We start from the raw sequence: 17,633 nt of genomic DNA, 5'->3' as shown, positions 1-17,633 counted from the left end.
TTCCAAATAGCAGCTGCAGATACTTCACAATGATATGTGTTACAAACAGTCTTCCCTAATGTGACTGTTTGTGCTAATGTCCTCTTTAACATGGCACACTTTTAATCTCACTGATGCAGGACAAAATGTTTTTTGTTCTACCTTAGCTTCGTCAGGGTATAATTTGAAGTACACACCCACACACTGTTTTTAAAGATAAGTACTAAATGATGGTGAACAATGCGTCTGCTCAGTGCTTCTATGTAGGGTTTGACACATTTAGCTCTCATACAGTACATCAATGCAAAAGTTCTGTGAAAAACAGGGTGCTGTTTCATTGTGCAATGATGACATACCGTCAGTTTTTGTATTTATTGATATCCTTTTGAGGGTACAAGAATTCAAACTGAATGCCGGGGTCCTACATTCTCTCTGGACATTACATAGTCTTGGCCTTACTTGTCTTCATTGCCTTTCCCTGCCCCTTCCTTCATCATTCCTTCCAAGAAAGATGCTCCATTTTCTTCTGGCTCCATCCATCCATCTCATTTCCCCAATCTCAGCCCTTGCAAGGCTTGAGGATAAGCAGAGCAACAGGGCCGCCGATAGCATCTACAGATGTGCCGCCAATAGCCCCCAGATAAGAACCAGCAGCAGCATGCCCCTCTCTAGCGAACAATAGAACTCCCCACTGAAATGTGTGGTGGGGAGATGGAGAGGGGAGGGGTGATGGGAATGCAAACCGAATGAATGCGACTTGGAGAAACGAGGAAGAGAGAGCGGCTGAGAAAAGGCTGAAGAAATGGGAAGGACTGTTGGATGGTGCTGTAGGGAGGGAGAGAAGGAGAGGGGGATATGGAGAGGTTATTCCTTCAGCTCGTATCCATGTGTCCATCAACAGCAGGACAGGGGTGTGTTAGGCTCCTTTATCTGGATGGCCTGTTGAGCTAGTCGAGGGTGGAGGGGCCCTTCATTCCAGAGGAGGGAGTAGTTTCTGGGGTCTTAAGGAAACGAGCACTTGATGAAAGATACAAGGACGACCCAGCTGCTCTTTGATTGACATCGCCCTCATAATTCCCCACGTGACTCCTCTGACATTAGAGGCGGCTCTGTTGAGCTTCTCTGCATCCTCTCTTACCTCTCACCTCCTCCCCTCGTTCTCTGATAAGGGAGCGAGGGGGAAAGGGGGAGGTGAGACAGAAAGAGCAAAGGGATGTACGGTCGGAGTGCCAACACATTTATCTGCGCTCGGGTAATGGGAGCAGCCTCAGTCTCCCGTGGCAACGACCTCTGCAGAAGGTTAGCTTCAAATGGGCCAAGAATGAGCTAAATTCCCAGTGATAAATAAGACACCTTAACATGATTAAGGGCCCTAATGCAATCAGTATTGTTTCAGCTACAACTCAATTACCTGTAATGAATAAGGGCTCGTTTTCTCCCGGGTTCTGTGGGGAGTTAGCTTGGCTGGAGGTCTGAGTGTGAACAGATGAAACACACAGGGGAAGCACGAGAGACATGTGATACCCTGAGAGGGGAGGTCAAACACTCACATGCTGACTCAAAACACAAGGGTCAAGTAAAATACGGCCAACATGTACACAAACACTAACAGAAAATGAAGCAGCAATTACTTTGATAATTGATTTAATTTTCAAACAAACCACGAAACAAATAAACATCACCTGTTTCCATCTTCTCAAATGGGATGATATGTTGTTTTTCTTTGTCCTACTTTATAGTAAAGGACATCACCTTGAGCTTGAAACTGATAAGCACAATTTTAAAAAATGTGACCCAAAAATAAATTGGTTCCTATAGCACCCTTATAACACAGTCACCTATTATTTGTAAACAATTATTTAAAAAAAGCACAGAAAAAATATATTATCTGCAGGGCCGTGCACAGCAATGTCTCAGAAGCTGACAAATGACCCCTGCTGCGGGGGGGTGGTTTCTGGCCGGATGGCTCGTAACGATTATTGACAGTCTTTTTCTGTGGAAAACAGAGGGAAAAAAATATCCTCCATCTTGCATTTCACGTTTTTATTTTTCTTTAGCTGTAGCATTATACATACGTGATAGATGTAGCTCCATTAAGGTTTTTTTGTAAATACTAAGCAGTGTCGGCGATATGGACCTGTGGCACAGCTTTTATCAAGTAGAAATTTCTTAACCGAATTTAAAAAAAGATTTACCTGTAAGAATATATTATACAGTATATGTGTGAGAGCTATAGAGCTGCAACATCACTCATCTGCTGTGAGATTTAAAAAGCAAAAAGCTGAGGAGAATTGAGCTTTTGACCCATAAAATGATGAAATGCTTATACTGAGTGTAGTTTTAACTTTTGGAGTTATGCCAAACAGTCATGAATAATAGATAACATAACCAGGATGTGAGCAATGTCTCCATAACCTAATGCTCACTTTCAGTTGTAGCTGCTGACACCAGAAATGACTGGAGAAAACTCTTTAGACGAGAGAAATTATTATGAAATCAGTCTATATATGGCTGCCTGCAGTCATGAAATGACCCTCATATACCTTATCAATGTGTTGTTTCCATTTTCAGTAATAAATTACAATTTATCTTTCAAGGTTTTGTATTTACTATAGTTTTTTTGTCCATTATGGCCCAAGCCTGTGTCCCCATCAATCTCAAGTATTCCTTGAATACAAATCTAAAGTTTAATGTTTTCTGCCATAAAACAAATCGTCTTTAGACATTTATGATCTAACCGTGTGTATATCATTTGAAAATGTTGTGGATTTAGCAGCGCTATCATTAAAGACAACTATCCACATTATACTGTAAAAATACTGTTTAATTGTGAAAAAAATATAGAGTTTATCACACAGATTAAATAGTTTTCTATTGGAATCAACTACAGTGGAAATGCTTCAATACACGTTACTTGAATACATGATATAAGTGGTTGACATGATATAAATAATATATATGTCATATCATTTGTCCAAAGTCTCAGTTGTGAAATTATACATTTTTGAAAGGGGAAATTCGATTTCCTTTCATTGATGTTTCCATGGTAACCACTGACCTAGCCCTGTCACATGTCCTTCTCCATTCATCAGCATCTATCCATCCGTCCTGTATCTCCTGTCTGTCCCCACAACAGGCAATCAGGAGCTGTCAGAATGCCAACTGTGCTTCATCCTGACGTGTCATTTCCCATCCAGACAATTGATTGTGTGTGATTTCATTGTTGGAGTTTTACTAACATATGCAGTAGACAAGAATTTTAAGAAACTTGTAACACTTGTTCTGCAGGTTAGCTTTGTTTGATTGACTGTTCTCTAAGGTGCATGTTGCATTGCCTGTCTTTCTGAGCGTTGCGGTTAAAATAAAGCTTCTGTGGTGAGTGAGAAATGTAGTCATCAGGCGAAGGGTGACGTCCCCTCGCCTCAGTTGTACTCTAAACGGCAGCTGCGCCCTGGGCCCATCCTCTGATAGTCATAAATGTTTATAAGGGCGTTCTTTGTTGCAACATCTGGCACCCAGAGTGGTTTTAGCAGTTAAAAATATCCCAACCCAACTAAAAGCTATCAGAGATGTTAAGCCGGGCAGAGTTAGCACAACATACTTAAAGGTGTCTGTTGGGATCATTGAAGTAAATACACTGCTACTACTACAGGATTCTTTTTGGCATCTCTGTTGTCAACAAAGAAATTACTTTGTATTTCCGACTGCCTCCTGCCACCTTCGTCTTGAGGTTGTCATGTGGGGAAGTTAACAATAGGCTGTTGTCATTCTGGGACAGCAGTGGTGTTCTAAGGGTTTTACTGTAGGCACTGACTGGTTACAAGGTCAGGAAATGCTCTTCCTGTCATTTCTTGCACCCGAGAGACATTTTTACAGCCCAGTAGATAAAATAAGATCCCTGGTTGAGGCCGACTCCTGCGGAACGCCACCCATCCATCTTCTGTCTGTCCTTCTGATGTGTGCACAACAGCAGCAGTTTGTCAGTAGAAGTGTGTATGCTTTTGTGATTGCCATTGTTCTGCACATGTATTATAGAGTTCAAAAGAACTGATACCTTCTCACGTCATGTCTTCCCTCTGATGTTCATCACACGTTTCAGTGTGCCAAAGGATCATACAGTAAGAGTTATTTTTAGCTCAGTTGTAAACTACACCAATTGTTATAAATGTATGTTCACAGACAGCTGTTTAGATTACATGAAGACTGAACATATTTGATTAGTTAAGATTTAGAACAGTTTTATGGTCCAACATAATTTCTGTTATGGCACTCACTGCCTGTCTCCCCTCCCTGTTGGTGAAAAAGACAAATATGTTATGATGACACTGCCAGACTGTGCATTCATCATTTCCTCAGTATGTCAGGCTTGTCAGGCTTCATGCATGATGAAGTGCCTCAGTGACTTCTATATTAGATTCCAACACAGAGTCATTAATTCATCTTGTTTCCATTCTTGTCAATCCTGGAAGACCTCCCACCTGTCAGCCCCTGACAGGATGAAGGTTGCCGTTACCTTTTACCATGGAGCGAGCAAACATGTTTTCACAAACTGAAAGGACCTTCAACGTTTACGTTTCCCTCACTTGTCTTGACTTTGTCGATTAAAAAAAGCCATAAAATGTTTTTCATATTTTCCTAGTAGATTGCACAATTCAAACCTTAAGTGTGTATATATATTTTTTTCTAGATCAACACCCACAGTCGCTCATAAACTTGCTATGTATCTTTGATATCTTCCATATAGTGCCATGCAAATCCTGTTTTGACGTTTTCATTGTGAGACACATCAATCAGCCTCGTTTATGATCACATTCCCCATTTTAACCCAATAAAAAAGCAAGCAAAATAATTCATGCTGTGGTTTTCATGCAACATGCACAGCCACTTAAAAGCAAAACTGAAGCAGCAACCCTTAAAACTGAATTTCACAATGCCCTAGGCTGCATTAGAGAGATAGAATAATCTCCAATAACTCCTGAAGTGCCTTTTATTAAGAGTGATATCGGGGGCTGAACAATGTTGTTTGGAGGGAATGTGATAAAGTGGGTCTTGCAATGCAATTCAATTGAAGTTTGATAACGGAGAGTGCAGATGAGCAGTATAAACATCTGTCTCTTATGTAACTAATTGTTGTTTACTGCCTGTGAGTTTCCATGGTGTTGCCTCCGCACATGAACTTGCCCGCACATAACCAATGCTATACCAGTGGGAGATGTTTTTCTTGTGCTAAACCCTCTGAACATTTTGGCCCAGCAGTGCTCCTCCCCAGTACACCAAAAGGAAGCGCTCCACTGATTTTTTTTAATCCAATCTTAAAGTAAAAAATAAACCCTGAAATTGGATGCATAACACTCAAATAAATGAATGTCTAGTTTTTTAAAGCTTTAATCTAGCAAAAGAACATTTCTGAAGAAACATATCACATGCAATCCTTATAACTGGGTCTAACTAAGTCTTTATCTGAAAAAAATCTGTATTTTCTATTTAAAATGATTTAGCTATTTAAAACATACACCTGTTCAAGTAAATACAATAACCCCACGATGAATCATACAGTTTGTAAACATGCAGTGTTTCTACATTTGAAATCATCTGAGAGGGAAAATATTTAAGTTCCGTGAATACTTTACGGTTTTAAATGTTAGAATATAACCTATAGTGTGTAGGCTGAACAGCAGTATTTATTTTAATGGAGGAAGCCCTTGGAAAATATCCTCCCTCGAAGCCCTGAAACCTTTAATTATGGAATTAATTACTACTTGCAGTGGCAGCACGAACATAAAGAGGCTCTGAACTGAATAAAGCATCTATTGAAAATACTGTTACAGGAGGATTTACAGCAGGGAAATAGATTTTAGACCTCGACCTAGCTCACATTTCTGAAGACAATATCTCTAATACACATTGTTTTCCTTTTCTGGACCTGCTTGATTACCCCAACACCTCTCCATTCACACGGAGTCTGAGATTATCATTGACATTGATTGGATGTCTTCACACTTTGTATAATGTACTCTTCTTCCCGGGCTTGATCTAACACCTCATTGCCTGAAATTGGTCTTTTTTGACTCAGCAAATTAGATTTTTCTCTGTCTGATATTGAAATTCATAACAACACCAACAATATGGCTATGATTGTTCTGTCAATGGGTTCATGAGGGAAGACGATGTTGAAAGGGAAGGTGATTGGTGCATGGTCATAAACTAGTGAATATACATGTGTAACTGTCAGTGCATTGATAGGAATTATTTGGACATGAAGTGGTTTGATTGACTTTTTTGTGTACCCAATATCCTTTATCCTGATTTGTGTACTTCAATTTCAAGTATTGATATCCGGCATTACCACGAATGACTTTCACCAATCCCCAGATAATGTGTGTGAACTGTTTGAGTTTAGAGAGGCAGAAAGAAAGAGAAGTAGTGGAAATAATTGCTTGGTGAAATGAGATTCCCAGTAGTGTCTGTTGCATTCTGATCAACTGGTTCTGCCATCAGTGATCACTTCCTTCTTATTGTTTCATGATTTGAAAATGAATGTCCAATCTGTAGAGAATACCCTCACCAAACATGTACTGCTAATCTCCCATTGTTCTGCTACCACGCTCTATTGTAGATGTGCCAGATACATCTCCAATAACTCCTGTTTATTGGTCTTTATGTTTTTCACTGTGGCTTTTCAAATGATTGTTTGATGTGCCAGCAGGGGGAATTATGCACAGCAGTCCAGAATAGTACAAGGAAAATAATTGGCTCTGTGTTGAGTAAGTTGCATCATACATGGTTTAGCCAGTTTCCCATAAATCCTGTATGCAGTACTCGTACAGTCGTTAGTCCTTAATGTCGTTAATGTCTTTTAAGGAGGGTTTGAAATTGTAGCTATTCTCTTTTTTTTGTCAAGGCAAAGATATGCATTTGAAGAATTTCCATATAGACCGTCTTTAGCATCAGGCCTTCAGCATTTAATTCGTTATCTTCTCTTTGTGATTACAGTCGTCATTTCGGAGATAAACTGGTTTGGACTGTTGTGTTATGCATGGGTATTATTGTCATGCCTCTGAATCATAATCTACTGTTACAATACATATTTACATATATATTATTTATACATTTAACTATGACGATAACATTTTTTTTTGTAAAATAAATCAGTGTTATCAGTCCTGATTAGTCAATTAGGCTAATTCATATTATCTGTTTGGTACAAACAGATAAGATGTTATGGGGCAGAGGTGAACTAAATGTGGGGGGGAAGCGGCTGTTGGATCAAATTGGGTGATGAAAGTGAAAACGTTATTTGTCCTTTTTCTCGTAACACTCCACATTCTCACCGTGGAGGATGGTTTAGTTTATGTTGCCAATCTAAACACATCACTTTTTCTGGCTAGAACCATATAAGGAGGTATAGCCCTCAGGGCAGCTCAAACATGTGTGCCAGTTTCAATGTTTTCTTTAATTACTTAAACTGACTGCTTGAAAATGTGTAACATAGAGCGCTGTTGTATTTCTGATCCAAGGTGAAGACAGCCATTCTGCAGTCAGTTACTAATTAAGAAGAATCTAGAGGGAGATCCTTAAAGCCCTCTGCATATTACATTAAGCTGCTCATTGTTATTCTATTCCTGATTTGAATTAAGAATAGTAGAAACCCAACTGTTTGATTTAAGGGCATGTGCATGTGAAGTCTGAGGCGTAGCAGACAGTCGTAACGCCTGTACCTAGCTCTCTGCGGCACAATTCCTTTCTGCTAATCTCCATCCAGTGATGGACACATTTATTCATTAGCATTCATACGATTATAAGCTCCGCTGGCAAAGCCATGCAGATGATGTAGGGTTTGGTGAATCTAATAAACCACTACTCACAAAGGAGGCATGGTGCCACAAATGTTAACATTACATTACATTACATTACATTGCATTGCATTTAGCTGACGCTTTTATCCAAAGCGACTTACAATAAGTACATTCGACCAGGAAGACACAACCTTGAAGAAAACAGAATCATATAAGTACATCAGGTTTCATAGAGCCAAACATTTCAAGTGCTACTCAACTGGCTTTAGATAAGCCAGTCCCTTATTAGTATATAAGTGCTTTGTTAATAGTTCTATCGCTCGAAGTGGAGTCGAAAGAGATGAGTTTTCAGTCTGCGCCGGAAGATGTGCAAGCTATCTGCTGTCCTGAGCTCATTCCACCATCTTGGAGCCAGGACAGCAAACCCCACGTGTTTTTGCCGATGGGAACTTGGGTCCCCCCTCGCAGCGAGGGCGCAGCGAGTCGTTTGGCTGATGCAGAGCGTAGTGCACGCGCTGGGGTGTACGGTTTAACCATGTCCTGGATGTAGGAAGGGCCAGCAGTTACCGGAAGCCAGTGAAGGGAGCGGAGGAGCGGAGTGGTGTGGGAACATTTAGGAAGGTTGAAGACCAGACGAGCCGCTGCATTCTGGGTGAGCTGCAGAGGTCGGATGGCACATGCAGGTAGACCAGCCAGGAGGGAGTTGCAGTAGTCTAGGCGTGAGATGACGAGAGCCTGGACCAGAACCTGAGTCGCTTTCTGAGTCAGCTGGGGACGTATCTTCCTGATGTTGTAAAGCGTGTATCTGCAGCAACGGGTTGTAGCAGCTATGTTTGCAGTGAAGGACAGGTTGTTATCTAGGGTCACACCCAGATTCCTTGCAGTCTGAGTCGGGGAAACAACTGAGGTGCCGCAAAATGTTCTTTGTAGAGATGTCCCGATCCGATCATGTGATTTTCAAAAGATCGGAATCAGGAGAAAAAAATCGGGGATCGGGATTTTTATTTTTATTTTTTTTATAAAATATTTGTATTATTTTATTTAATGTTACAAAACAAAAATGACCATGTTCACGTCTTAAAGTTATCCTGAGGCCTTAGTTTTGGTTTAAAATGAAATGACACAACATCATGTATGTGTTGCTTCTTTTGGGCTTGTTTTCAGACCTGGTTGCTTTTTCTCTCAAATCTGGCAACAGAGTGGGCGCAGTGTCTAATAGTAGCAGTAAGCTAACGAGAGGCTACGTTCAGCTGGTGACTCGGGAGTCGGGACAGAGAAAATGTCAGGAGTTTGGAAGTATTATAAAATTGATAGCGAAGGCAGTGTAATGTTTGCAAGGCGGAGGTTCCGCGTGGTGGAAAGAACAGAGCTATGTTCAACACGACCAATCTAATACGCCACCTGAGAAACAAACGCCAACAACAACTTGACGAGTACACAGCGGCCACTCAGGTAACGGCTTTTAAAAGGAAAGAGAAACTGCCCCAGAACAGTGAAAAGGCCAAACAAATAACAGCCAAGATAGCTGAATTCATCGCGTTGGATGACCAGCCGTTATCTGTTACCTTTTTTTCTCTTAATGCATTGCATAAAGATCGGATCGGGAAAAATCGGTATCGGCAGATTGTCAAAATCAAATGATCGGAATCGGATCGGGAGCAAAAAAAGGTGATCGGGACATCCCTAGTTCTTTGCATGCACGATACAATGAGTCACCTTTTCCTCTCATTTATGCCTTTTGAAATGAACAAAGCAACTGCTACCGTTAGCCATTCTTGTGCGCTGACCACTGAGACATTATTGCTATCCTGCAATCATTTGGCCTCTTCACACTCTGGTAATAAGTGTTGAGATTGGCAGAACAGCACTCCTGTTCAATACGTGGTGCTGAGCAAGGGTGTGGAAAATGAAGCTCCCATCAGGTCGATTTAAATGGAGAATTGTGATTAATTGGAATCGATAGTGTTGGCTTGGACACCCACCATTTCCCAATCTACAATGCACTTCCTTAACCCACGCTCAATGAGTATGTACACTTAACAAACACCCACACATATTCAAACATCATAACACGCATTCATCTCATGCCTTTGTGAATTAGGATCCACACACACACCTTCACACAAAACACACACACGCATCCTTAAGACACCGCAAACTGATGAACTCAGCCTGATGGGATGTGAGGGGCCTGCAGGAACAAAGGATTAGTCGATTGAGAGCAGGAGTCACTGCAAAGTTAGACAGAAAGTGCTCGCAACACCTGAAGTTGTGAGGGCGAAGATGTTTCTCTCCTCTCTGAAAATGATCCCTTCATGTGGAACTAAATTGGCTTTTCATGTCTGCTGATTACTCCCAGTTTTTCCATTGTCCTCTTTGGGCAGAATGTGAAGTCACAAGATGTTACACAAACTCATAGTTTTATCTCGCTATTGGATCAGGCGCATTAATTCATGGTCCTCAACCTTATCCTTTGCAATGTTATTGTTCCATGAGACGGAGCACCTCCTGAAGTTTTACGTTTCAGTTAAAGCTAGGTTAAATGTCAGTTTGTTTACAGCTTACTCCTACAAAGTGTTCATTGTGTTTTGTGGACGCAGTGTAAGATAATCTATTTCTTTGTCTGTCAATGTTTGTTGGGTAGGACTAGACAAACATATCAGCTAGCACGCAAAAATACCTCACAAAAGATCACAACAGTACAAACCTTAAAGACTTCAGCTAATCATCGTATACTCCGTCCTTTATTTAATATGAGCTACCAGCCACCCTGTAATGTCCACCTATTAATAAATGAAGTACATCAATACGTCCCTCCTTAACAACTGAGCACCCTTACTATCAAAGTTGAGGGAGACGTATACACAAAACTATATATGGTTTTGCACTCACAGAAGTTGTGAATATCGTCAAGAAAATATAATTAATTTCTGTGAAAGATAAGGAATCTCCTTCTCGCACATAAAGACAATAAAGCATAAACTACAAAACGTTCATTTCATTTTTTTTTTTAACCGTGTTTTCTTAATGAATTTCTATTGAAAGCCTGATATATATATCCCAGAATTCCTCCTAAAATTGGCGAGACTGATTACTCACCCTGCACTACAGCTGCTAATCATAATCATTTGATTCGCTGGGGAGCTCAGTAATCTAAATGATTCAGCTCAGGCTTTTTTTTCTACCCTTGTATGATTTTACAGTCGGGGATTGGCAGCTCTGATACAAACATATCAGTACTGGAATCAGCTAAACCCATATAAGCCAAACTATTGTGTGGAGATATTCTCAGAAAAGATGTGTGCATTGGCCCGGGCCAGACGAGAGTCTATAGCTGTTGGGGCCTTATCTTAAAGTGTGATTTACCCTGGAGCCATTCTTGGCAGGGGATTTAAAATGGCTGTCTGTAGGTGAGTGAGGGCAGAGACGACAAATAATCACTCATCACTTCCTGAGTAACAACACAGTTACAGCAGAAAAACTTGCACTCATGAATATATAAACAAACTTAAAAACCCTATTTCCCCATCCTCCATAGTCTCACATTGGTACCCCACTCATTTCTCTTTTATACACCCATTACCAAGGAGACAACTTCAGTCAGCCCAAAACTCAGAGGCCCTATATGGTAATAACACAACATGATACTCTTTTCATTGTGGACGGAGTGGCCTTCTTACTTTTTTTAAACACAACTCTTCCTTCTTCACTAATAAAGCCAAGAATACCATTTGCAGTTCACACATTGTAATTTGTTTTTAATTGAAGTCATTGTTTACGATTGTTTTGAACGTGGCCCGCGAGTGTTGGTTTCAGATCAATGGTTTCAAACGCAGGAAATAATTATTTTGCGTTGAGATGAAAGTCTGGGTACAGCAGCACAAACAGCCTGTGGATCCAGCCTTTTTAATTAGTGCTCTGTGTCTCCTGCTCTGCGTGGCACATTAACATCGCGGATAAGTGTTTGTGCTGTGCAACTGTGTGTGGGAGGTTGTGTGTGTGCATTAAGATACCAGAGGTCGGGGTTGGGTGTGGGTTGCATATTCTGGCCCCTGAGATCTATCCTGGAAATGGATTGCAACATGCTACTTCCAGTCCTCTGTTATGTTTCGCAGATCTGAAGATTAGATCTTGTCATAGTTTAAAACAGACACTCCAAGTTTGTCTAATTTCCCTCGCTGCTGTGTCAAAGGTCCCAGATCAGTCGGCTTAGTAAGGCTTTCTTTAAATGCCAAAATTCCTTTGCTCTTTAAGATGCTTATGCTGAGATACTGAAATCACCTTTTCAGGACCTTTAAACACCTAAAACACCTCTGAAATGTTTCAAAAAAGATTTGCTATTCTTCTGACATTGGAAGTAAGTGCTGGTTTTTACATCTGTGTCTCTTCGCTGTCTTGCAGGGATGCCGCGGTTCGCCAGCCAGCCAACTCCGACCACTGTGCATCTAGGGAACAACCAGGTGATGGCGTGGTGAGGTCAACTCAGAACTGATACCCTTCACCAGGTGGGAGAAGGACCGCCTGCCGCTGGAGATGAGCTCAAGGCTGGTCCAGCTGCCCAGCGGAGCCCTGGTGATCAGCAACGCCTCGGAGGCAGACGCCGGCCTGTACCGCTGCATGGTGGAAAATGTGGGGTCGTCGAAGTCCAGCGACGAGGCCCAGCTCCAAGTAGTGCCAGGTAATTTGACCTGATACAGTTTAGAAATGTTGTCCTGTGACACTGGAGAAAAGTGAGTTTGTATTGCTCGGTGTAGAATAGCTTTATTACATCTACAGTAAATACAATTTTACATTCTGTTTTTAGCTCATCTTATTCTATTTTACATGTATATATTTACTTCTTACGCATTTACCTTGCTATGTCATTTTCATTTCCATAACTACACCGTAGCTGTGCATCACCCCAGCAACAAACTGTTCAGTCTGCTGCCATCTGGCAAGCGGTACCTCAGCATCCGGACTAAAACCACCAGACTCAGGGACAGTTTCATCCCACAGGCCATAAGACTATTCAACACCGGAACTTTTTTAAAGAACATCCAAAAACATTCATCTGTTTGCGTCTTGCAAATTATTTAGCTATCTATCGTATTCCATCTACTTTTCTTGCACTATTTCTATTTTCTTTGTATTTACTTGCACATCTCAAAACATTCTCTTGCACTATTTTATCTGTTTTATTTGTTTTATGTCCTATATATATTCATGTTGCACTATTGGAGGAGCGTGGGACCTTAAGTTTGTCATTGACATATCTACACCGTAGCCTAATGTGCACATGACAATAAAGCCTTGAATTTAATTGAAACATGACAATAAATCCTTTGAACCTTCAAACCTTGAATTGAAGTTGTAGAGCACTCGTTATTATTAAAATACAATTAGGTGCATCATTTACTTGTCAGCTTTGGGTTTCTCCCTACCTTTAGCATGAATAAATCTGCCCAACTGTAATGAAAGAGGGGTACGGCTCCCAGTGGGGTTATCAGTAATGCCGCAAGTAACTCAGTTGCAGCTCAAAAGGGGGCTGAATTCCATTGTGGCAGTGTCTCGTCTCTCACCTCTACAGTTTTATTTACTGAGTTGTTAAGCACCAGGCTCCTGGCACCACACAGAAGATATTAGAGGTCATAAATCAGACTACAACAAGACCCCAGTGGGGGTCTTTATCTCTGGATGACTCCTGCATGGATGTGTTGTTGAGTGGCAAAAGGCTGGATGCATTCCGACGGAAAACTCGTAAAGCTGTGTGAGGAAATTGAAAAGACATTTTGTTTGGATGCATGCTGGCAGATGTTAGAGCAACATAAATACATTTATGGTTATTTGTGTTCTCTTTCAAGTCGCAACAAATAAGCTTGAGAATAAAGTAACTGGGGCGTTTGCGGGGGAGACGTTTACGGCCCGTCCACACAGCGGCGTGCGGTTGAAGCTTCCAACGCTTCTTCTGCCCATTCACTTTGACTGGGGTGACGTCAACTTTTAGCCGAACTGCATTTTGGGAAGCGACGTGGAGCGTTGCTGGCGTAGCTGGCTTCAAAAGTTGAGCAAATGTTCAACTTTTGACGCCTCGACGGAGGCGTCAGCCAATGAAATCCCGTTTATGCAAATCTGCCAGTACAAGCGCTAAGCCAATCAAACCGCGTGTATGCTGGAGAGACTACGCAGGTCATTTCCTCATATTCCAAAAAATGGAGGGAATATTCATTGTAGCGGTAGTGAATCACCCGGTGCTGTATGATCAGTCTCTGTTCATCTAGCTACCGGATACAAACGGCGGAGGAGCAAGGCATGGAGGGAGGTGGCAGAGACAGTGGGTGAAACTGGTAGGTTTTCGCCTGTTTGGGGATTTATATCCAGTTTACTTCGTTTTAACATTGCTATTGCTTTGGTATGTCGGGGGGCGGGAGATTCATGTGATTTGGTTGTTGGTCGCGGTGCTCGCAAAAAATATCCCCAAGCTTCAGATTACGCCCACCTCCAAGCCGTCCAACGCACGCCGCTGTGTGGACGGGCCGTTAGAGTAGGAGATGGGCTTGGAGAAGAATATTTATACATTTCTGTTTCTCTGAACTTAAATCTTGTTTAAGCTTTAGAGAATTATGATTTAAGATAATTTGATAGTGCTGAACTCATCTGTATGTGCTGTGGTCAAACATATACCACACATACCCTGTGGTTATTGCTGGATGCAGTTAGTTGCAGCTGCAATTATATGGGATCACTTTGAAGTCCTAAAGAGCTGCGAGCTCGGCTGTCTCACTACGTCAACATGGACATTATTCATCTGACCGGTCCGGTTTGGGTGTCAGGACCTGACTGGAGTCCTCTGAAGGTTTATAAGACAAATGACACCCGTCACGTAGAAGGTTTCTGCTCTGCTTCATTTACTCACCCCAACCTGATCCTCAGCCTTAACCCTGACATTTTTTTCACCATTTTAGAAAACTGGAGAGAGAGGGAAGCTGGAATTCCTGGTGCAGCCTGCAGCGGTCTTTAAGGTGGTGGGGGCCAGCGTGCTGCTGCCCTGCGTCGTCATGGGTTACCCTGCGCCACACATTCGCTGATGTTTTGGAGACAAGTTGCTGGAAGAAAGGTACGAGCATGAAATCCGTATTCAGGAATTAAAGAAGCCTTAAAGCTCCCCATATTATACTGTTTTTCATCAATATATTATAGGGCTCAGATATATACAAAACATGTCTGAAGTTTTTGGCTCGAAATACCAAACAGATCATGCATTGTAGCATCCCATAAACCCCTCTGTTTCAGCCCTATAGGAGGAGATTCAGGTGATAAGGTGGCCAAAATCTGATCAGCTCATTTTCAGACAGGTTTTTATACAAATGAATCAGAACAAAAAGAGAGAATCTTTTTTCCTGAAACTCTCAGAATGTCTTAACGCAGAGGGGACACATATTTATGTATAAAAGATACAAGAAAGTGGATTTTGCATAATAGGTGACGTTTAAAAATGCTACAGGTTTTTTGGGGGCATAACTCTGATGTGTTATTCAAACCAACCTTCAAAATCACATGTAGCTTTCACATTTAAATAGTTACCTAAAAAGATAGCCACAGCTGTGTTCCCTGGCTCTCACACATTCCTACCTTTTTAAAAGCAACACAGACCATAATGTGCTGCTCCTTTGTAACCCGGGGCCCCTGGTCTCCACAAGCTAACCTGTTAGTGCTGGCGCCTGCTCCCAAGGTGTTAATGCTTTTCTGCCACTGCTACTCAGAAGCCTCAGAGGAGCCCGGATGTGCCAACAGAGCCCCTTCAGCTGGGAGACCAGGCTGCAGGGTAGCCAGCTGAGGGGAAAGTTCACAAATTAAAAGCCGAGAGAGAGTGTCCACCGCGCCTGTGCACTCACTTCTCTGGCACTCCATTAGCACGAGCAGAGCAGCTTAAATCCCCCAGAGAGAGTTGCAATTTGCCTTGGGAAGTTTTGATTCTCACCAATTAAGAAAGCACTTTGTTGACCTAAACTCTGTGTACCGGTCCCGGAGAATAATAACTTTGCAAACTTGTGCGGTCGACAGAAAAGAGCTGAAATAAGGCTCAGTCATCTAAATCCAGCCACACTATGGGATTTCTACCTTCAGTGAAATTAATATAAGGTCACTCACATTGGACAACCACAATGGTCCTGTGGGGTGTGAGCTAGCATAACTTATCCCAACCTTTAGTTACAAGCCCAGCACTACATCTCAAGTTAAATGGTCTAGGCTAAAAGGTACTTACTAATCTTCCTTGTATTAATTACAAACGCTATTCACAGTGCATACACGCCCCTTCAGGGTACCTTGCTGGCAATTAGCAAGCGTACTCTGAAAAGCGTACGGAATTCTTTGAGATATTGAAGTGGACCTCCATGCTCCTGCCTCCAGAGCAGAAAATGGATTGTGTGGCGAATACATTACCGCCGCTGTTCTTTGATTTTAATACGACATTGACAATTAAAAAGAATAGCCGTGGAACTTTCTCTTTTCTCCTTGAGAGTCTCCTGTCCCTCTCAGGCATTACATGAGAGATATAAGAGCTTCTGTCAATTAAAAATATGTGTGGCATACAGTCTAGGGGAGAGAGAAAGGCAAATCTGCAAAGAGTGGCCTAATTGGTCTTTGGTGCAGAGCACAAACAAGGCCTTGAAAGTGGCGACGCAAAGCTGTAGACATAAGATGAAAGTTTATAAGATGTGTCAAAACTACCAATTGAAGGCAGGGTGACTCCACTGACAGCGGGGATTATCACATTGAGCTTCTGCCGCTGGTGCTTCAACTTGGTCATGTCTCTGGTTTTTCTTCTGTCTCTCTCTCGTGTGGTTTCATGATCGCAGGAAGCCTGTTTTATTTTTAGCTGCAGAAGAAGGGGCAACATTTAACTGAGTATCCATGATTTTTAGACCATGCTGATTCTTGGATATCTGTGTCCTCCTCTCTAATACCTTTACAGTCCTTCTCTTTCTGACTGACTCATCAGAAGTACTTTAGGACACTTTAAAGACACAGAGGAATCCTTCAAAGTCCTTTCAAAATGTGCCTTATAAGATATTTCCTTTATGAGTCTTATAAGTCTTGAAGAGTCTCATTAGTACATTTTTCATAACCTTCCAGAAGAACAGACAGACAGGTTCTTTTTTTTTGTGTCACATGTCTATATTGGCCATGTTAGACTTCAAACTCTTTGATGTCTGTGATGACAGATGGGGACAGAGCAATAACCTGAAATGGAAATTAGAACAGGAGGTTGTCTAACACTCAATTGCGGAATAGTTGATTTATTTCTTATAAAGTGCTGTCTATGTCTCTTTAAAGCCCGTCATGATGGGATTATACTACATACTGTTTTTGTCTTTTGCAATGGTAAGACTAGGCATCATCAGCTAGCAGTCCTTCTCATACATTTAGGTGATAGAGAAGGAGATGTAGGGATGACTTCCCTTTTCCATTTTACACCACTACAAACAATTGTTCATGTATGTAAATATATATGATTGAAAGTAAATCCAGAACCATCCATCGTCCCTAGAAAGGAGGGTGCATACATATGGTGTGCAGATGCTGATGGTTACAGGTTCAAAAACACATTTCTTATTTTTCTTTGCACAAACAATTATTTGTGTGGATCTTCCTAAAAGAGGACATAACAACGCTGACATCCCAGTCTTTTTGGGGGGAAATCAAGATGCAGCCTATGCAATGTTTCCTAGATTAAACGTCAATTACCTTACATTTACACACAACAATTAAACTGGCAATAAGGATGCCCTGTGTTTGTCCGTCAGACCATTAGCTGGTTGATATTGTATAGTCTGATAACAGCAATGTTTTGGTCTCATTGTCAGTGTGACCAAT

The 17,633-nt window shown here is 41.5% G+C and overlaps 1 protein-coding gene across 13 annotated transcripts in view; it reads left to right on the top strand.

Annotated features, from left to right (window-relative positions):
* Positions 1-12,327: 12,327 nt before the first annotated feature.
* The window catches only part of neo1a (neogenin 1a), a 72,666-nt gene continuing 67,360 nt past the window's right edge, over positions 12,328-17,633 (top strand). For 6 of the 13 annotated variants that reach the window (XM_034221017.1, XM_034221012.1, XM_034221019.1 and 3 more), the window contains exons 1-2: positions 12,330-12,453; positions 14,721-14,871. The gene's annotated coding sequence lies outside the window, so the exon portion shown is untranslated. Of the gene's footprint in view, positions 12,454-14,720; positions 14,872-17,633 lie in introns of all 13 variants that reach the window. The other 7 variants (XM_034221016.1, XM_034221013.1, XM_034221018.1 and 4 more) reach the window with 3 other exon arrangements.

This window comes from Gymnodraco acuticeps, unplaced genomic scaffold, assembly GCF_902827175.1.
Source record: "Gymnodraco acuticeps unplaced genomic scaffold, fGymAcu1.1, whole genome shotgun sequence".
Taxonomy (NCBI): Eukaryota; Metazoa; Chordata; class Actinopteri; order Perciformes; family Bathydraconidae; genus Gymnodraco; species Gymnodraco acuticeps.
This window is presented reverse-complemented; position numbering and strand designations above follow the sequence as displayed.